Here is a 23,709-nt window from a genome sequence, read left to right on the forward strand (position 1 = left end):
TGATGATAGAGGCATAGAGCATTGTGATGACAATGGTCATGGAGCATTGTGATGAAAGGGGACATGGAGCAATGAGATAAAAGGGGTCATGGGACATTGTGATGACAGGGGCCATGGAGCATTGTGATGAAAGGAATTATGGAGCACTGTAATTACAGTAGCCATGGAGAAATGTGAAGACAAAGGCCATGGAACATTGTGATGACAGGCATCATTGAGCATTGTGATGAAAGGGGTCATGGATCATTGCGATGTCAGGGGTTATGTAGCATTGTGATGACAATGGTCATGGAGCTTTGTGAAGAAAGTGGTCATGGAGCATTGTGATGAAAAGCACCATGGAGTATTGTGATGACAAGAGTCTTGGAGCATTGTGATGGCATTTTCATGGAGCATTGTGATGACATGGGCATGGAGATTTGTGATTACAGGGGCCATGGAGCATTTGATGACAAGGGCATGGACCATTGTGATGACAAGGGACACGGAGAAGTGTGATGAAAGTGGTCATGGAGCATTGTGATGAAAGGGGTCATGGATCATTGAGATTATAGGGTTCATGGAGCATTGTGATGGCAAGGGTCATGAAGCACTGTGATGACAGGGTTCATGGAGCATTGCGATGACAAGGGGCATGTAACATTGTGATAACCGGAGTCATGCGGCATTGTGATGACAGGGGGCATGGAGCATTGTGATGAAAAGCGGCATGGATCATTGTGATGAAAGGCGTCCTGGAGCATTGTGAGGAAAGGGGTCATGGATCATTGTGATTACAGGGATCATGGAGCATTGTGATGACAAGGGTCATGGTGCATTGTGATGACAGGTATCATGGAGCATTGTGATGAGAGGTTATTGGGCATTGTGATGACAGTGGTCATGGAGCACTGCGATGATAGGGGCAGGGAACATTGTGATGACAAAAGCCATGGAGCATTGCGATTACAGGGGTCATGGAACATTTTGATGATAGGGGCATGGAGCATTGTGATGACACTGCTCATAGACCATTGTGATGAAAGGGGTCATGGAGCTTTGAGATAAAATGGGTCATGGGACATTGTGACAACAAGGGTCATGGAGCATTTGATGACAAGGGAATGTAGCATTGTGATGACATGACTTCTGGAGCTTTTGGATGACAAGGGCATGGAGAATTGTGATTACAGGGGCCATGGAGCATTGTGATGACAACTGCATTCAGCATTGTGATGAAAAGAGGAGTGGAGCTTTGTGACGAGAGGCGTACTGGAGAATTGTGAGGAAAGATGTCATGGATCATTGTGATTACAGCGATCATGGAGCATTGTGATGACAGGGTTCATGGAGCATTGTGATGAAAAGGGCCATGGAGCATTGTGATCACAGGGGTCATGGAGCATTGTGATGATAGGGCCATGGAGAATTGTGATGACAATGGTCATGGAGCATAGTGATGAAAGGGGTCACGGAGCATTGAGGTAAAGTGGGTCATGGGACATTGTTATGACAAGGGCCATGGAGCATTGTGATCAAATGGGTTATGGAGCATTGTGATGAAAGTGGTCATGGAGCACTGAGATAAAAGGGGTCATGGGACATTGTAATGACAAGGGCCATGGAGCATTGTGATGAAAGAGTTCATGGAGCGTTGTGATGAAAGTAGTCATAGATAATTGTGATGAAATGCGCCATGGAGTATTGTGATGACAAGAGTCCTGGAGCATTGTGATGACATTTTCATGGAGCATTGTGATGACACGGGCATGGAGAATTGTGATGAGAAGAGTTCTGGAGCATTGTGATGACAAGGGCATGGAGCATTGTGATTACAAGGATCATGGAGCTTGTGATGACAAGGTTCATGGAGCATTGTGATGACAGAAGTCACATAGCATTATGATGACAAGGGCCATGGAGCATTGTGATGACAGGGGTGATGGGGCATTGTGATGAAAAGCACCATGGAGCATTGTGATTACAGGGGTCCTGGGGCATTGTGATGACAAGTGGCATGGAGCCCTGTGATGAAAGGGGTACTGGAGCATTGTTAGGAAATGGGCCATGGAGCACTGTGATGACAAGTGCATGGAGCATTGTGATGACAAGTGGCATGGAGAATTGTGATGAAACGGTTAATGGAGCATTGTGAGGAAAGGTGTTATGGATCACTGTTATGACAGGGGTCATGGAGCTTTGAGATGACAACGGCCATGGAGCATTGTGATGACAGTGGTCACGGGGATTTGTGATGACAGTGGGCATGGAGCATTGTAATGAACGGGTTCATGGAGCAATGTGATTACATACGACATGGAGCATTGTGATGACAAAACCATGGAGTATTCTGATGAAAGGGGTCATGGAGCATTGTGATGAAAAGTTTCATTGGGCCTTGTTATGACAAGAGCCATGGAACATTGTGATTAAGTGGTTTATGGAGCGTTGTGATGAAAGTGGTCATGGAGCATTGTGATTACAGGGGCCATGGAGCATTGTGATGAAAGGTGTCATGGAGCATTGTGATGAAAGGGATCATGGATCATTGTGATTACAAGGGCAAGTAGCATTGTGATGAGCATTGGCATGCAGCCTTGAGATAAATGGGTGACTGGAGCGTTGTGAGGAAACGGGCCATTGAGCATTGCGATGGCAAGGGCATGGAACATTGTGATGAAAGAGGTATTGGAGCATTGTGAGGAAATGGTACATGGATCATTGTGATTACAGGGATCAAAGAGCATTGTGATGACAAGGGTCATGGAGCATTGTGATGACAGGGTCATGGAGCATAGAGATGACAAGGGCCATGGAGAATAGTGATGACAGTGGTCATCTGTACTTGTGATAATAGGGGTCATGGAACACTGTGATTACAGGGGCCATGGAGCATTCTGATGACAAAGGCCATGGAACATTGTGATGACAGGCATCACGGAGCATTGTGATGAAAGGGGTCAGGGATCACTGAGATGACAGGGGTCATGGAGCATTGTGATGATAGGGGCATTGAGCATTGTGATGACAATGGTCATAGACCATTGTGATAAAAGGGGTCATGGAGCATTGAGATAAAATGGGTCATGGGACATTGTGATGACAAGGATCGTTGAGCATTGTGATGAAAGGTGTCATGGAGCATTGTGATGACAAGGGCCATGGAACATTGTGATCAAATGGGTTATGGAACGGTGTGATGAAAGTGGTCATGGATCATTGTGATGACAAGTGTCCTGGAGCGTAGTGATGACATTTTCATGGAGCATTGTTATGACACAGGCATGGAGAATTGTGATGAGAAGAGTTCTGGAGCATTGAGATGACAAAGGTATGGAGCATTGTGAGTACAGGGGCCATGGAACATTTGATGACAAGTGCATGGAGTATTGTGATGACAAAGGGCATGGAGCATTGTGATGAAAGCGGTACTAGAGAATTGTGATGACAGGGGTCATGGAGCATTGTGATGACAAGGGCCATGGAGCATTGTGATGACAGGGGTCATGGGGCATTGTGATGAAAGGGGGCATGGGACATTGTGATGACAGTGGGAATGGATCATTGTGATTACAGGGATCATGGAGCATTGTGATGACAGGGGCATGGGACATTGTGATGAAAGTGGTCATGGAGCATTGTGATGAAAGGGGTCAAGGGGAAAATTGATGACAATGGCTATGGGGCATTTTGATGAATGTGGTCATGGAGCACTGTGAGGCAAGTGGTCATGCAGCATTGTGATGAAAAGCACATTGGAGCATTGTGATGACAAGGGCCAAGGAGCATTGTGATCAAATGGGTTATGGAGCATTGTGAGGAAAGAGGTCATGGAACATTGTTAAGAAAGGGGACACGGAACATTGAGATAAAAGGGGTCATAGGACATTGTGATGACAAGGGCCATGGAGCATTGTGATGAAAGGGTTTATGGAACACTGTAATTACAGGAGCCATGGAGAATTGTGAAGATAAAGGCCATGGAACATTGTGATGACAGGCGTCATGGAGCATTGTGATGAAAGGGGTCATGGATCATTTCGATGTCAGGGGTCATGTAGCATGGTGATGACAATGGTCATGGAGCATTGTGAAGAAAGTGGTCATGGAGAATTGTGATGAAAAGTGCTATGGAGCATTGTGATGACAAGAGCCATGGAGCATTGTGATCAAATGGGTTATCGAGGATTGTGATGAATGTGGTCATGGAGGATTGTGATGAAAGGGGACATAGAGCACTGAGATAAAAGGGGTCAAGGGACATTGTGATGACAAGGGACATGGAGCATTGTGATGAAAGGGATCATGGAGCATTGTGATGAAAAGCACCATGGAGTATTGCGATGACAAGAGTCTTGGAGCATTGTGATGACATTTTCATGGAGCATTGTGATGACATGGGCATGGAGATTTGTGATTACAGGGGCCATGGAGCATTTGATGACAAGGGCATGGACCATTGTGATGAAAATGGTCATGGAGCATTGTGATGAAAGGGGTCAAGGGGAAAATTGATGACAATGGCTATGGGGCATTTTGATGAATGTGGTCTTGGAGCACTGTGAGGCAAGTGTTCATGCAGCATTGTGATGAAAAGCGCATTGGAGCATTGTGATGACAAGGGCCAAGGAGCATTGTGATCAAATGGGTTATGGAGCATTGTGATGAAAGTGGTCATGGAACATTGTTAAGAAAGGGGACACGGAACATTGAGATAAAAGGGGTCATGGGACATTGTGATGACAGGGGCCATGGAGCATTGTGATGAAAGGAATTATGGAGCACTGTAATTACAGTAGCCATGGAGAAATGTGAAGACAAAGGCCATGGAACATTGTGATGACAGGCATCATTGAGCATTGTGATGAAAGGGGTCATGGATCATTGCGATGTCAGGGGTTATGTAGCATTGTGATGACAATGGTCATGGAGCTTTGTGAAGAAAGTGGTCATGGAGCATTGTGATGAAAAGCACCATGGAGTATTGTGATGACAAGAGTCTTGGAGCATTGTGATGGCATTTTCATGGAGCATTGTGATGACATGGGCATGGAGATTTGTGATTACAGGGGCCATGGAGCATTTGATGACAAGGGCATGGACCATTGTGATGACAAGGGACACGGAGAAGTGTGATGAAAGTGGTCATGGAGCATTGTGATGAAAGGGGTCATGGATCATTGAGATTATAGGGTTCATGGAGCATTGTGATGGCAAGGGTCATGAAGCACTGTGATGACAGGGTTCATGGAGCATTGCGATGACAAGGGGCATGTAACATTGTGATAACCGGAGTCATGCGGCATTGTGATGACAGGGGGCATGGAGCATTGTGATGAAAAGCGGCATGGATCATTGTGATGAAAGGCGTCCTGGAGCATTGTGAGGAAAGGGGTCATGGATCATTGTGATTACAGGGATCATGGAGCATTGTGATGACAAAGGCATGGTGCATTGTGATGACCAAGCCATGGAGCATTGTGACGAAAGGGGTAATGGAGCATTGTGAGGAAAACTGTCATGGATCATTGTGATTACAGGGTTCATGGAGCATTGTGATGACAAGTGTCATGGAACTTTGAGATAAAGGGGGTCATCGGAAATTGTGATGACAAGGGCCAGGGAGCTTTGTGATGACAAGGGTCATGGAGCATTGTGATGACAGGAGTCATGGGGCACTGTGATGACAGTGGGCATGGAGCATTTTCATGAACGGGTTCATGAAGCACTGTGATTAGAGGCGACATGGAGCATTGTGATGACCAAGCCATGGAGCATTGTGATGAAAGGTGTCATGGAGCATTGTGATGACAAGAGTCCTGGAGCATTGTGATGGCATTTTCATGGAGCATTGGGATGACACGGGCATGGAGAATTGTGTTGAGAAGTGTGCTGGAGTATTGTGATGACAAGGGCATGGAGCCTTGTGATTACAGGGGCCATAGAGCATTGTGATGACAAGGATATGGAACATTGTGATGAAAAGGGGCATGGAGCAATTTGATGAATGTGATACTGGAGCATTTTGATGAAAGGGGTCATGGATGTTTGTGATTACAGGGATCATGGAGCATTGTGATGGCAGGGGTCATGGGGCATTGTGAAGACAAGGGTCATGGAGCATTGTGATGGCAAGGGCCATGAGGCATTGTGATGACAGGAATCATGGGGCATAGTGATGACAGGGTGCGTGGAGCATTGTGATGAAAGTGGTCATGGAGCATTGTGATGACAGTGCTCATTGAGCATTGTGAGGACACGGTCATGGAGCCTTGTGATGAGATAACTTCTGGAGCATTTTGATGACAAGGGCCATGGAGCATTGGTGATGACATGACTTCTGTGGCATCGTGATGACAAGGGCATGGTGCATTGTGATGAGAAGTGGCATGGAGCACTGTGAAGAAAAGGGTAATGGAGCATTGTGCGGAAAGGTGTTATGGATCATTGTGATGACAGAGGTCATGGAGCATTGTGATGAAAGGGTCATTGTGCCTTGTTATGACAAGAGCCATGGAGTATTGTTATTAAATGGGTTATGGAGCGTTGTGATGCAAGTGGTCATGGAGCATTGTGATGAAAAGCGCCATGGAGCATTGTGATGACAAGAGTCCGGGAGCATTCTGATGACACTGTCATGGAGAACTGGGATGACACGGGCATGGAGAATTGTGATGAGAAGAGTTCTGGAGCATTGTGATGACAGAGGCATGGAGCATTGTGATTACAGGGGCCATGGAGCATTGTGATGAAAGGTGTCATGGAGCATTGTGATTAAAGGGATCATGGGTCATTGTGATGACCAGGGCATGTAGCATTGTGATGACCATTGGCATGGAGCCTTGTGATGAATGGGATACTGGAGCATTGTGAGGAAACAGGCCATTGAGCATTGTGATGACAAGTGGCATGGAGCATTGTGATGAAAGTAGTATTGGAGCATTGTGAGGAAATGGTACATGGATCGTTGTGATTACAGGGATCATGGAGCATTGTGATGACAAGGGTCATGGTGCATTGTGATGACAGGTATCATGGAGCATTGTGATGAGAGGTTATTGGGCATTGTGATGACAGTGGTCATGGAGCATTGCGATGATAGGGGCAGGGAACATTGTGATGACAAAAGCCATGGAGCATTGCGATTACAGGGGTCATGGAACATTTTGATGATAGGGGCATGGAGCATTGTGATGACACTGCTCATAGACCATTGTGATGAAAGGGGTCATGGAGCTTTGAGATAAAATGGGTCATGGGACATTGTGACAACAAGGGTCATGGAGCATTTGATGACAAGGGAATGTAGCATTGTGATGACATGACTTCTGGAGCTTTTGGATGACAAGGGCATGGAGAATTGTGATTACAGGGGCCATGGAGCATTGTGATGACAACTGCATTCAGCATTGTGATGAAAAGAGGAGTGGAGCATTGTGACGAGAGGCGTACTGGAGAATTGTGAGGAAAGATGTCATGGATCATTGTGATTACAGCGATCATGGAGCATTGTGATGACAGGGTTCATGGAGCATTGTGATGAAAAGGGCCATGGAGCATTGTGATCACAGGGGTCATGGAGCATTGTGATGATAGGGCCATGGAGAATTGTGATGACAATGGTCATGGAGCATAGTGATGAAAGGGGTCACGGAGCATTGAGGTAAAGTGGGTCATGGGACATTGTTATGACAAGGGCCATGGAGCATTGTGATCAAATGGGTTATGGAGCATTGTGATGAAAGTGGTCATGGAGCACTGAGATAAAAGGGGTCATGGGACATTGTAATGACAAGGGCCATGGAGCATTGTGATGAAAGAGTTCATGGAGCGTTGTGATGAAAGTAGTCATAGATAATTGTGATGAAATGCGCCATGGAGTATTGTGATGACAAGAGTCCTGGAGCATTGTGATGACATTTTCATGGAGCATTGTGATGACACGGGCATGGAGAATTGTGATGAGAAGAGTTCTGGAGCATTGTGATGACAAGGGCATGGAGCATTGTGATTACAAGGATCATGGAGCTTGTGATGACAAGGTTCATGGAGCATTGTGATGACAGAAGTCACATAGCATTATGATGACAAGGGCCATGGAGCATTGTGATGACAGGGGTGATGGGGCATTGTGATGAAAAGCACCATGGAGCATTGTGATTACAGGGGTCCTGGGGCATTGTGATGACAAGTGGCATGGAGCCCTGTGATGAAAGGGGTACTGGAGCATTGTTAGGAAATGGGCCATGGAGCACTGTGATGACAAGTGCATGGAGCATTGTGATGACAAGTGGCATGGAGAATTGTGATGAAACGGTTAATGGAGCATTGTGAGGAAAGGTGTTATGGATCACTGTTATGACAGGGGTCATGGAGCTTTGAGATGACAACGGCCATGGAGCATTGTGATGACAGTGGTCACGGGGATTTGTGATGACAGTGGGCATGGAGCATTGTAATGAACGGGTTCATGGAGCAATGTGATTACATACGACATGGAGCATTGTGATGACAAAACCATGGAGTATTCTGATGAAAGGGGTCATGGAGCATTGTGATGAAAAGTTTCATTGGGCCTTGTTATGACAAGAGCCATGGAACATTGTGATTAAGTGGTTTATGGAGCGTTGTGATGAAAGTGGTCATGGAGCATTGTGATTACAGGGGCCATGGAGCATTGTGATGAAAGGTGTCATGGAGCATTGTGATGAAAGGGATCATGGATCATTGTGATTACAAGGGCAAGTAGCATTGTGATGAGCATTGGCATGCAGCCTTGAGATAAATGGGTGACTGGAGCGTTGTGAGGAAACGGGCCATTGAGCATTGCGATGGCAAGGGCATGGAACATTGTGATGACAAGTGGCATGGAGCATTGTGATGAAAGAGGTATTGGAGCATTGTGAGGAAATGGTACATGGATCATTGTGATTACAGGGATCAAAGAGCATTGTGATGACAAGGGTCATGGAGCATTGTGATGACAGGGTCATGGAGCATAGAGATGACAAGGGCCATGGAGAATAGTGATGACAGTGGTCATCTGTACTTGTGATAATAGGGGTCATGGAACACTGTGATTACAGGGGCCATGGAGCATTCTGATGACAAAGGCCATGGAACATTGTGATGACAGGCATCACGGAGCATTGTGATGAAAGGGGTCAGGGATCACTGAGATGACAGGGGTCATGGAGCATTGTGATGATAGGGGCATTGAGCATTGTGATGACAATGGTCATAGACCATTGTGATAAAAGGGGTCATGGAGCATTGAGATAAAATGGGTCATGGGACATTGTGATGACAAGGATCGTTGAGCATTGTGATGAAAGGTGTCATGGAGCATTGTGATGACAAGGGCCATGGAACATTGTGATCAAATGGGTTATGGAACGGTGTGATGAAAGTGGTCATGGATCATTGTGATGACAAGTGTCCTGGAGCGTAGTGATGACATTTTCATGGAGCATTGTTATGACACAGGCATGGAGAATTGTGATGAGAAGAGTTCTGGAGCATTGAGATGACAAAGGTATGGAGCATTGTGAGTACAGGGGCCATGGAACATTTGATGACAAGTGCATGGAGTATTGTGATGACAAAGGGCATGGAGCATTGTGATGAAAGCGGTACTAGAGAATTGTGATGACAGGGGTCATGGAGCATTGTGATGACAAGGGCCATGGAGCATTGTGATGACAGGGGTCATGGGGCATTGTGATGAAAGGGGGCATGGGACATTGTGATGACAGTGGGAATGGATCATTGTGATTACAGGGATCATGGAGCATTGTGATGACAGGGGCATGGGACATTGTGATGAAAGTGGTCATGGAGCATTGTGATGAAAGGGGTCAAGGGGAAAATTGATGACAATGGCTATGGGGCATTTTGATGAATGTGGTCATGGAGCACTGTGAGGCAAGTGGTCATGCAGCATTGTGATGAAAAGCACATTGGAGCATTGTGATGACAAGGGCCAAGGAGCATTGTGATCAAATGGGTTATGGAGCATTGTGAGGAAAGTGGTCATGGAACATTGTTAAGAAAGGGGACACGGAACATTGAGATAAAAGGGGTCATAGGACATTGTGATGACAAGGGCCATGAAGCATTGTGATGAAAGGGTTTATGGAACACTGTAATTACAGGAGCCATGGAGAATTGTGAAGATAAAGGCCATGGAACATTGTGATGACAGGCATCATGGAGCATTGTGATAAAAGGAGTCATGGATCATTGCGATGTCAGGGGTCATGTAGCATTGTGATGATAGAGGCATAGAGCATTGTGATGACAATGGTCCTGGAGCATTGTGATGAAAGGGGACATGGAGCAATGAGATAAAAGGGGTCATGGGACATTGTGATGACAGGGGCCATGGAGCATTGTGATGAAAGGAATTATGGAGCACTGTAATTACAGTAGCCATGGAGAAATGTGAAGACAAAGGCCATGGAACATTGTGATGACAGGCATCATTGAGCATTGTGATGAAAGGGGTCATGGATCATTGCGATGTCAGGGGTTATGTAGCATTGTGATGACAATGGTCATGGAGCTTTGTGAAGAAAGTGGTCATGGAGCATTGTGATGAAAAGCACCATGGAGTATTGTGATGACAAGAGTCTTGGAGCATTGTGATGGCATTTTCATGGAGCATTGTGATGACATGGGCATGGAGATTTGTGATTACAGGGGCCATGGAGCATTTGATGACAAGGGCATGGACCATTGTGATGACAAGGGACACGGAGAAGTGTGATGAAAGTGGTCATGGAGCATTGTGATGAAAGGGGTCATGGATCATTGAGATTATAGGGTTCATGGAGCATTGTGATGGCAAGGGTCATGAAGCACTGTGATGACAGGGTTCATGGAGCATTGCGATGACAAGGGGCATATAACATTGTGATAACCGGAGTCATGCGGCATTGTGATGACAGGGGGCATGGAGCATTGTGATGAAAAGCGGCATGGATCATTGTGATGAAAGGCGTCCTGGAGCATTGTGAGGAAAGGGGTCATGGATCATTGTGATTACAGGGATCATGGAGCATTGTGATGACAAAGGCATGGTGCATTGTGATGACCAAGCCATGGAGCATTGTGATGAAAGGGGTAATGGAGCATTGTGAGGAAAACTGTCATGGATCATTGTGATTACAGGGTTCATGGAGCATTGTGATGACAAGTGTCATGGAACTTTGAGATAAAGGGGGTCATCGGAAATTGTGATGACAAGGGCCAGGGAGCTTTGTGATGACAAGGGTCATGGAGCATTGTGATGACAGGAGTCATGGGGCACTGTGATGACAGTGGGCATGGAGCATTTTCATGAACGGGTTCATGAAGCACTGTGATTAGAGGCGACATGGAGCATTGTGATGACCAAGCCATGGAGCATTGTGATGAAAGGTGTCATGGAGCATTGTGATGACAAGAGTCCTGGAGCATTGTGATGGCATTTTCATGGAGCATTGGGATGACACGGGCATGGAGAATTGTGTTGAGAAGTGTGCTGGAGTATTGTGATGACAAGGGCATGGAGCCTTGTGATTACAGGGGCCATAGAGCATTGTGATGACAAGGATATGGAACATTGTGATGAAAAGGGGCATGGAGCAATTTGATGAATGTGATACTGGAGCATTTTGATGAAAGGGGTCATGGATGTTTGTGATTACAGGGATCATGGAGCATTGTGATGGCAGGGGTCATGGGGCATTGTGAAGACAAGGGTCATGGAGCATTGTGATGGCAAGGGCCATGAGGCATTGTGATGACAGGAATCATGGGGCATAGTGATGACAGGGTGCGTGGAGCATTGTGATGAAAGTGGTCATGGAGCATTGTGATGACAGTGCTCATTGAGCATTGTGAGGACACGGTCATGGAGCCTTGTGATGAGATAACTTCTGGAGCATTTTGATGACAAGGGCCATGGAGCATTGGTGATGACATGACTTCTGGAGCATCGTGATGACAAGGGCATGGTGCATTGTGATGAGAAGTGGCATGGAGCACTGTGAAGAAAAGGGTAATGGAGCATTGTGCGGAAAGGTGTTATGGATCATTGTGATGACAGAGGTCATGGAGCATTGTGATGAAAGGGTCATCGTGCCTTGTTATGACAAGAGCCATGGAGTATTGTTATTAAATGGGTTATGGAGCGTTGTGATGCAAGTGGTCATGGAGCATTGTGATGAAAAGCGCCATGGAGCATTGTGATGACAAGAGTCCGGGAGCATTCTGATGACACTGTCATGGAGAACTGGGATGACACGGGCATGGAGAATTGTGATGAGAAGAGTTCTGGAGCATTGTGATGACAAAGGCATGGAGCACTGTGATTACAGGGGCCATGGAGCATTGTGATGAAAGGTGTCATGGAGCATTGTGATTAAAGGGATCATGGGTCATTGTGATGACCAGGGCATGTAGCATTGTGATGACCATTGGCATGGAGCCTTGTGATGAATGGGATACTGGAGCATTGTGAGGAAACAGGCCATTGAGCATTGTGATGACAAGTGGCATGGAGCATTGTGATGAAAGTAGTATTGGAGCATTGTGAGGAAATGGTACATGGATCGTTGTGATTACAGGGATCATGGAGCATTGTGATGACAAGGGTCATGGTGCATTGTGATGACAGGTATCATGGAGCATTGTGATGAGAGGTTATTGGGCATTGTGATGACAGTGGTCATGGAGCATTGCGATGATAGGGGCAGGGAACATTGTGATGACAAAAGCCATGGAGCATTGTGATTACAGGGGTCATGGAACATTTTGATGATAGGGGCATGGAGCATTGTGATGACACTGCTCATAGACCATTGTGATGAAAGGGGTCATGGAGCTTTGAGATAAAATGGGTCATGGGACATTGTGACAACAAGGGTCATGGAGCATTTGATGACAAGGGAATGTAGCATTGTGATGACATGACTTCTGGAGCTTTTGGATGACAAGGGCATGGAGAATTGTGATTACAGGGGCCATGGAGCATTGTGATGACAACTGCATTCAGCATTGTGATGAAAAGAGGAGTGGAGCATTGTGACGAGAGGCGTACTGGAGAATTGTGAGGAAAGATGTCATGGATCATTGTGATTACAGCGATCATGGAGCATTGTGATGACAGGGTTCATGGAGCATTGTGATGAAGAGGGCCATGGAGCATTGTGATCACAGGGGTCATGGAGCATTGTGATGATAGGGCCATGGAGAATTGTGATGACAATGGTCATGGAGCATAGTGATGAAAGGGGTCACGGAGCATTGAGGTAAAGTGGGTCATGGGACATTGTTATGACAAGGGCCATGGAGCATTGTGATCAAATGGGTTATGGAGCATTGTGATGAAAGTGGTCATGGAGCACTGAGATAAAAGGGGTCATGGGACATTGTAATGACAAGGGCCATGGAGCATTGTGATGAAAGAGTTCATGGAGCGTTGTGATGAAAGTAGTCATAGATAATTGTGATGAAATGCGCCATGGAGTATTGTGATGACAAGAGTCCTGGAGCATTGTGATGACATTTTCATGGAGCATTGTGATGACACGGGCATGGAGAATTGTGATGAGAAGAGTTCTGGAGCATTGTGATGACAAGGGCATGGAGCATTGTGATTACAAGGATCATGGAGCTTGTGATGACAAGGTTCATGGAGCATTGTGATGACAGAAGTCACATAGCATTATGATGACAAGGGCCATGGAGCATTGTGATGACAGGGGTGATGGGGCATTGTGATGAAAAGCACCATGGAGCATTGTGATTACAGGGGTCCTGGGGCATTGTGATGACAAGTGGCATGGAGCCCTGTGATGAAAGGGGTACTGGAGCATTGTTAGGAAATGGGCCATGGAGCACTGTGATGACAAGTGCATGGAGCATTGTGATGACAAGTGGCATGGAGAATTGTGATGAAACGGTTAATGGAGCATTGTGAGGAAAGGTGTTATGGATCACTGTTATGACAGGGGTCATGGAGCTTTGAGATGACAACGGCCATGGAGCATTGTGATGACAGTGGTCACGGGGATTTGTGATGACAGTGGGCATGGAGCATTGTAATGAACGGGTTCATGGAGCAATGTGATTACATACGACATGGAGCATTGTGATGACAAAACCATGGAGTATTCTGATGAAAGGGGTCATGGAGCATTGTGATGAAAAGTTTCATTGGGCCTTGTTATGACAAGAGCCATGGAACATTGTGATTAAGTGGTTTATGGAGCGTTGTGATGAAAGTGGTCATGGAGCATTGTGATTACAGGGGCCATGGAGCATTGTGATGAAAGGTGTCATGGAGCATTGTGATGAAAGGGATCATGGATCATTGTGATTACAAGGGCAAGTAGCATTGTGATGAGCATTGGCATGCAGCCTTGAGATAAATGGGTGACTGGAGCGTTGTGAGGAAACGGGCCATTGAGCATTGCGATGGCAAGGGCATGGAACATTGTGATGACAAGTGGCATGGAGCATTGTGATGAAAGAGGTATTGGAGCATTGTGAGGAAATGGTACATGGATCATTGTGATTACAGGGATCAAAGAGCATTGTGATGACAAGGGTCATGGAGCATTGTGATGACAGGGTCATGGAGCATAGAGATGACAAGGGCCATGGAGAATAGTGATGACAGTGGTCATCTGTACTTGTGATAATAGGGGTCATGGAACACTGTGATTACAGGGGCCATGGAGCATTCTGATGACAAAGGCCATGGAACATTGTGATGACAGGCATCACGGAGCATTGTGATGAAAGGGGTCAGGGATCACTGAGATGACAGGGGTCATGGAGCATTGTGATGATAGGGGCATTGAGCATTGTGATGACAATGGTCATAGACCATTGTGATAAAAGGGGTCATGGAGCATTGAGATAAAATGGGTCATGGGACATTGTGATGACAAGGATCGTTGAGCATTGTGATGAAAGGTGTCATGGAGCATTGTGATGACAAGGGCCATGGAACATTGTGATCAAATGGGTTATGGAACGGTGTGATGAAAGTGGTCATGGATCATTGTGATGACAAGTGTCCTGGAGCGTAGTGATGACATTTTCATGGAGCATTGTTATGACACAGGCATGGAGAATTGTGATGAGAAGAGTTCTGGAGCATTGAGATGACAAAGGTATGGAGCATTGTGAGTACAGGGGCCATGGAACATTTGATGACAAGTGCATGGAGTATTGTGATGACAAAGGGCATGGAGCATTGTGATGAAAGCGGTACTAGAGAATTGTGATGACAGGGGTCATGGAGCATTGTGATGACAAGGGCCATGGAGCATTGTGATGACAGGGGTCATGGGGCATTGTGATGAAAGGGGGCATGGGACATTGTGATGACAGTGGGAATGGATCATTGTGATTACAGGGATCATGGAGCATTGTGATGACAGGGGCATGGGACATTGTGATGAAAGTGGTCATGGAGCATTGTGATGAAAGGGGTCAAGGGGAAAATTGATGACAATGGCTATGGGGCATTTTGATGAATGTGGTCATGGAGCACTGTGAGGCAAGTGGTCATGCAGCATTGTGATGAAAAGCACATTGGAGCATTGTGATGACAAGGGCCAAGGAGCATTGTGATCAAATGGGTTATGGAGCATTGTGAGGAAAGTGGTCATGGAACATTGTTAAGAAAGGGGACACGGAACATTGAGATAAAAGGGGTCATAGGACATTGTGATGACAAGGGCCATGAAGCATTGTGATGAAAGGGTTTATGGAACACTGTAATTACAGGAGCCATGGAGAATTGTGAAGATAAAGGCCATGGAACATTGTGATGACAGGCATCATGGAGCATTGTGATAAAAGGAGTCATGGATCATTGCGATGTCAGGGGTCATGTAGCATTGTGATGATAGAGGCATAGAGCATTGTGATGACAATGGTCCTGGAGCATTGTGATGAAAGGGGACATGGAGCAATGAGATAAAAGGGGTCATGGGACATTGTGATGACAGGGGCCATGGAGCATTGTGATGAAAGGAATTATGGAGCACTGTAATTACAGTAGCCATGGAGAAATGTGAAGACAAAGGCCATGGAACATTGTGATGACAGGCATCATTGAGCATTGTGATGAAAGGGGTCATGGATCATTGCGATGTCAGGGGTTATGTAGCATTGTGATGACAATGGTCATGGAGCTTTGTGAAGAAAGTGGTCATGGAGCATTGTGATGAAAAGCACCATGGAGTATTGTGATGACAAGAGTCTTGGAGCATTGTGATGGCATTTTCATGGAGCATTGTGATGACATGGGCATGGAGATTTGTGATTACAGGGGCCATGGAGCATTTGATGACAAGGGCATGGACCATTGTGATGACAAGGGACACGGAGAAGTGTGATGAAAGTGGTCATGGAGCATTGTGATGAAAGGGGTCATGGATCATTGAGATTATAGGGTTCATGGAGCATTGTGATGGCAAGGGTCATGAAGCACTGTGATGACAGGGTTCATGGAGCATTGCGATGACAAGGGGCATATAACATTGTGATAACCGGAGTCATGCGGCATTGTGATGACAGGGGGCATGGAGCATTGTGATGAAAAGCGGCATGGATCATTGTGATGAAAGGCGTCCTGGAGCATTGTGAGGAAAGGGGTCATGGATCATTGTGATTACAGGGATCATGGAGCATTGTGATGACAAAGGCATGGTGCATTGTGATGACCAAGCCATGGAGCATTGTGATGAAAGGGGTAATGGAGCATTGTGAGGAAAACTGTCATGGATCATTGTGATTACAGGGTTCATGGAGCATTGTGATGACAAGTGTCATGGAACTTTGAGATAAAGGGGGTCATCGGAAATTGTGATGACAAGGGCCAGGGAGCTTTGTGATGACAAGGGTCATGGAGCATTGTGATGACAGGAGTCATGGGGCACTGTGATGACAGTGGGCATGGAGCATTTTCATGAACGGGTTCATGAAGCACTGTGATTAGAGGCGACATGGAGCATTGTGATGACCAAGCCATGGAGCATTGTGATGAAAGGTGTCATGGAGCATTGTGATGACAAGAGTCCTGGAGCATTGTGATGGCATTTTCATGGAGCATTGGGATGACACGGGCATGGAGAATTGTGTTGAGAAGTGTGCTGGAGTATTGTGATGACAAGGGCATGGAGCCTTGTGATTACAGGGGCCATAGAGCATTGTGATGACAAGGATATGGAACATTGTGATGAAAAGGGGCATGGAGCAATTTGATGAATGTGATACTGGAGCATTTTGATGAAAGGGGTCATGGATGTTTGTGATTACAGGGATCATGGAGCATTGTGATGGCAGGGGTCATGGGGCATTGTGAAGACAAGGGTCATGGAGCATTGTGATGGCAAGGGCCATGAGGCATTGTGATGACAGGAATCATGGGGCATAGTGATGACAGGGTGCGTGGAGCATTGTGATGAAAGTGGTCATGGAGCATTGTGATGACAGTGCTCATTGAGCATTGTGAGGACACGGTCATGGAGCCTTGTGATGAGATAACTTCTGGAGCATTTTGATGACAAGGGCCATGGAGCATTGGTGATGACATGACTTCTGGAGCATCGTGATGACAAGGGCATGGTGCATTGTGATGAGAAGTGGCATGGAGCACTGTGAAGAAAAGGGTAATGGAGCATTGTGCGGAAAGGTGTTATGGATCATTGTGATGACAGAGGTCATGGAGCATTGTGATGAAAGGGTCATCGTGCCTTGTTATGACAAGAGCCATGGAGTATTGTTATTAAATGGGTTATGGAGCGTTGTGATGCAAGTGGTCATGGAGCATTGTGATGAAAAGCGCCATGGAGCATTGTGATGACAAGAGTCCGGGAGCATTCTGATGACACTGTCATGGAGAACTGGGATGACACGGGCATGGAGAATTGTGATGAGAAGAGTTCTGGAGCATTGTGATGACAAAGGCATGGAGCACTGTGATTACAGGGGCCATGGAGCATTGTGATGAAAGGTGTCATGGAGCATTGTGATTAAAGGGATCATGGGTCATTGTGATGACCAGGGCATGTAGCATTGTGATGACCATTGGCATGGAGCCTTGTGATGAATGGGATACTGGAGCATTGTGAGGAAACAGGCCATTGAGCATTGTGATGACAAGTGGCATGGAGCATTGTGATGAAAGTAGTATTGGAGCATTGTGAGGAAATGGTACATGGATCGTTGTGATTACAGGGATCATGGAGCATTGTGATGACAAGGGTCATGGTGCATTGTGATGACAGGTATCATGGAGCATTGTGATGAGAGGTTATTGGGCATTGTGATGACAGTGGTCATGGAGCATTGCGATGATAGGGGCAGGGAACATTGTGATGACAAAAGCCATGGAGCATTGTGATTACAGGGGTCATGGAACATTTTGATGATAGGGGCATGGAGCATTGTGATGACACTGCTCATAGACCATTGTGATGAAAGGGGTCATGGAGCTTTGAGATAAAATGGGTCATGGGACATTGTGACAACAAGGGTCATGGAGCATTTGATGACAAGGGAATGTAGCATTGTGATGACATGACTTCTGGAGCTTTTGGATGACAAGGGCATGGAGAATTGTGATTACAGGGGCCATGGAGCATTGTGATGACAACTGCATTCAGCATTGTGATGAAAAGAGGAGTGGAGCATTGTGACGAGAGGCGTACTGGAGAATTGTGAGGAAAGATGTCATGGATCATTGTGATTACAGCGATCATGGAGCATTGTGATGACAGGGTTCATGGAGCATTGTGATGAAGAGGGCCATGGAGCATTGTGATCACAGGGGTCATGGAGCATTGTGATGATAGGGCCATGGAGAATTGTGATGACAATGGTCATGGAGCATAGTGATGAAAGGGGTCACGGAGCATTGAGGTAAAGTGGGTCATGGGACATTGTTATGACAAGGGCCATGGAGCATTGTGATCAAATGGGTTATGGAGCATTGTGATGAAAGTGGTCATGGAGCACTGAGATAAAAGGGGTCATGGGACATTGTAATGACAAGGGCCATGGAGCATTGTGATGAAAGAGTTCATGGAGCGTTGTGATGAAAGTAGTCATAGATAATTGTGATGAAATGCGCCATGGAGTATTGTGATGACAAGAGTCCTGGAGCATTGTGATGACATTTTCATGGAGCATTGTGATGACACGGGCATGGAGAATTGTGATGAGAAGAGTTCTGGAGCATTGTGATGACAAGGGCATGGAGCATTGTGATTACAAGGATCATGGAGCTTGTGATGACAAGGTTCATGGAGCATTGTGATGACAGAAGTCACATAGCATTATGATGACAAGGGCCATGGAGCATTGTGATGACAGGGGTGATGGGGCATTGTGATGAAAAGCACCATGGAGCATTGTGATTACAGGGGTCCTGGGGCATTGTGATGACAAGTGGCATGGAGCCCTGTGATGAAAGGGGTACTGGAGCATTGTTAGGAAATGGGCCATGGAGCACTGTGATGACAAGTGCATGGAGCATTGTGATGACAAGTGGCATGGAGAATTGTGATGAAACGGTTAATGGAGCATTGTGAGGAAAGGTGTTATGGATCACTGTTATGACAGGGGTCATGGAGCTTTGAGATGACAACGGCCATGGAGCATTGTGATGACAGTGGTCACGGGGATTTGTGATGACAGTGGGCATGGAGCATTGTAATGAACGGGTTCATGGAGCAATGTGATTACATACGACATGGAGCATTGTGATGACAAAACCATGGAGTATTCTGATGAAAGGGGTCATGGAGCATTGTGATGAAAAGTTTCATTGGGCCTTGTTATGACAAGAGCCATGGAACATTGTGATTAAGTGGTTTATGGAGCGTTGTGATGAAAGTGGTCATGGAGCATTGTGATTACAGGGGCCATGGAGCATTGTGATGAAAGGTGTCATGGAGCATTGTGATGAAAGGGATCATGGATCATTGTGATTACAAGGGCAAGTAGCATTGTGATGAGCATTGGCATGCAGCCTTGAGATAAATGGGTGACTGGAGCGTTGTGAGGAAACGGGCCATTGAGCATTGCGATGGCAAGGGCATGGAACATTGTGATGACAAGTGGCATGGAGCATTGTGATGAAAGAGGTATTGGAGCATTGTGAGGAAATGGTACATGGATCATTGTGATTACAGGGATCAAAGAGCATTGTGATGACAAGGGTCATGGAGCATTGTGATGACAGGGTCATGGAGCATAGAGATGACAAGGGCCATGGAGAATAGTGATGACAGTGGTCATCTGTACTTGTGATAATAGGGGTCATGGAACACTGTGATTACAGGGGCCATGGAGCATTCTGATGACAAAGGCCATGGAACATTGTGATGACAGGCATCACGGAGCATTGTGATGAAAGGGGTCAGGGATCACTGAGATGACAGGGGTCATGGAGCATTGTGATGATAGGGGCATTGAGCATTGTGATGACAATGGTCATAGACCATTGTGATAAAAGGGGTCATGGAGCATTGAGATAAAATGGGTCATGGGACATTGTGATGACAAGGATCGTTGAGCATTGTGATGAAAGGTGTCATGGAGCATTGTGATGACAAGGGCCATGGAACATTGTGATCAAATGGGTTATGGAACGGTGTGATGAAAGTGGTCATGGATCATTGTGATGACAAGTGTCCTGGAGCGTAGTGATGACATTTTCATGGAGCATTGTTATGACACAGGCATGGAGAATTGTGATGAGAAGAGTTCTGGAGCATTGAGATGACAAAGGTATGGAGCATTGTGAGTACAGGGGCCATGGAACATTTGATGACAAGTGCATGGAGTATTGTGATGACAAAGGGCATGGAGCATTGTGATGAAAGCGGTACTAGAGAATTGTGATGACAGGGGTCATGGAGCATTGTGATGACAAGGGCCATGGAGCATTGTGATGACAGGGGTCATGGGGCATTGTGATGAAAGGGGGCATGGGACATTGTGATGACAGTGGGAATGGATCATTGTGATTACAGGGATCATGGAGCATTGTGATGACAGGGGCATGGGACATTGTGATGAAAGTGGTCATGGAGCATTGTGATGAAAGGGGTCAAGGGGAAAATTGATGACAATGGCTATGGGGCATTTTGATGAATGTGGTCATGGAGCACTGTGAGGCAAGTGGTCATGCAGCATTGTGATGAAAAGCACATTGGAGCATTGTGATGACAAGGGCCAAGGAGCATTGTGATCAAATGGGTTATGGAGCATTGTGAGGAAAGTGGTCATGGAACATTGTTAAGAAAGGGGACACGGAACATTGAGATAAAAGGGGTCATAGGACATTGTGATGACAAGGGCCATGGAGCATTGTGATGAAAGGGTTTATGGAACACTGTAATTACAGGAGCCATGGAGAATTGTGAAGATAAAGGCCATGGAACATTGTGATGACAGGCGTCATGGAGCATTGTGATGAAAGGGGTCATGGATCATTTCGATGTCAGGGGTCATGTAGCATTGTGATGACAATGGTCATGGAGCATTGTGAAGAAAGTGGTCATGGAGCATTGTGATGACAAGAGCCATTGAGCATTGTGATCAAATGGGTTATCGAGGATTGTGATGAATGTGGTCATGGAGGATTGTGATGAAAGGGGACATAGAGCACTGAGATAAAAGGGGTCAAGGGACATTGTGATGACAAGGGCCATGGAGCATTGTGATGAAAGGGATCATGGAGCATTGTGATGAAAAGCACCATGGAGTATTGCGATGACAAGAGTCTTGGAGCATTGTGATGACATTTTCATGGAGCATTGTGATGACATGGGCATGGAGATTTGTGATTACAGGGGCCATGGAGCATTTGATGACAAGGGCATGGACCATTGTGATGAAAATGGTCATGGAGCATTGTGATGAAAGGGGTCAAGGGGAAAATTGATGACAATGGCTATGGGGCATTTTGATGAATGTGGTCTTGGAGCACTGTGAGGCAAGTGTTCATGCAGCATTGTGATGAAAAGCGCATTGGAGCATTGTGATGACAAGGGCCAAGGAGCATTGTGATCAAATGGGTTATGGAGCATTGTGATGAAAGTGGTCATGGAACATTGTTAAGAAAGGGGACACGGAACATTGAGATAAAAGGGGTCATAGGACATTGTGATGACAAGGGCCATGGAGCATTGTGATGAAAGGGTTTATGGAACACTGTAATTACAGGAGCCATGGAGAATTGTGAAGATAAAGGCCATGGAACATTGTGATGACAGGCATCATGGAGCATTGTGATAAAAGGAGTCATGGATCATTGCGATGTCAGGGGTCATGTAGCATTGTGATGATAGAGGCATAGAGCATTGTGATGACAATGGTCATGGAGCATTGTGATGAAAGGGGACATGGAGCAATGAGATAAAAGGGGTCATGGGACATTGTGATGACAGGGGCCATGGAGCATTGTGATGAAAGGAATTATGGAGCACTGTAATTACAGTAGCCATGGAGAAATGTGAAGACAAAGGCCATGGAACATTGTGATGACAGGCATCATTGAGCATTGTGATGAAAGGGGTCATGGATCATTGCGATGTCAGGGGTTATGTAGCATTGTGATGACAATGGTCATGGAGCTTTGTGAAGAAAGTGGTCATGGAGCATTGTGATGAAAAGCACCATGGAGTATTGTGATGACAAGAGTCTTGGAGCATTGTGATGGCATTTTCATGGAGCATTGTGATGACATGGGCATGGAGATTTGTGATTACAGGGGCCATGGAGCATTTGATGACAAGGGCATGGACCATTGTGATGACAAGGGACACGGAGAAGTGTGATGAAAGTGGTCATGGAGCATTGTGATGAAAGGGGTCATGGATCATTGAGATTATAGGGTTCATGGAGCATTGTGATGGCAAGGGTCATGAAGCACTGTGATGACAGGGTTCATGGAGCATTGCGATGACAAGGGGCATGTAACATTGTGATAACCGGAGTCATGCGGCATTGTGATGACAGGGGGCATGGAGCATTGTGATGAAAAGCGGCATGGATCATTGTGATGAAAGGCGTCCTGGAGCATTGTGAGGAAAGGGGTCATGGATCATTGTGATTACAGGGATCATGGAGCATTGTGATGACAAAGGCATGGTGCATTGTGATGACCAAGCCATGGAGCATTGTGACGAAAGGGGTAATGGAGCATTGTGAGGAAAACTGTCATGGATCATTGTGATTACAGGGTTCATGGAGCATTGTGATGACAAGTGTCATGGAACTTTGAGATAAAGGGGGTCATCGGAAATTGTGATGACAAGGGCCAGGGAGCTTTGTGATGACAAGGGTCATGGAGCATTGTGATGACAGGAGTCATGGGGCACTGTGATGACAGTGGGCATGGAGCATTTTAATGAACAGGTTCATGAAGCACTGTGATTAGAGGCGACATGGAGCATTGTGATGACCAAGCCATGGAGCATTGTGATGAAAGGTGTCATGGAGCATTGTGATGACAAGAGTCCTGGAGCATTGTGATGGCATTTTCATGGAGCATTGGGATGACACGGGCATGGAGAATTGTGTTGAGAAGTGTGCTGGAGTATTGTGATGACAAGGGCATGGAGCCTTGTGATTACAGGGGCCATAGAGCATTGTGATGACAAGGATATGGAACATTGTGATGAAAAGGGGCATGGAGCAATTTGATGAATGTGA

The sequence above is a fragment of the Balaenoptera ricei genome, chromosome 16, assembly GCF_028023285.1.
Source record: "Balaenoptera ricei isolate mBalRic1 chromosome 16, mBalRic1.hap2, whole genome shotgun sequence".
NCBI classification, from domain to species: Eukaryota; Metazoa; Chordata; class Mammalia; order Artiodactyla; family Balaenopteridae; genus Balaenoptera; species Balaenoptera ricei.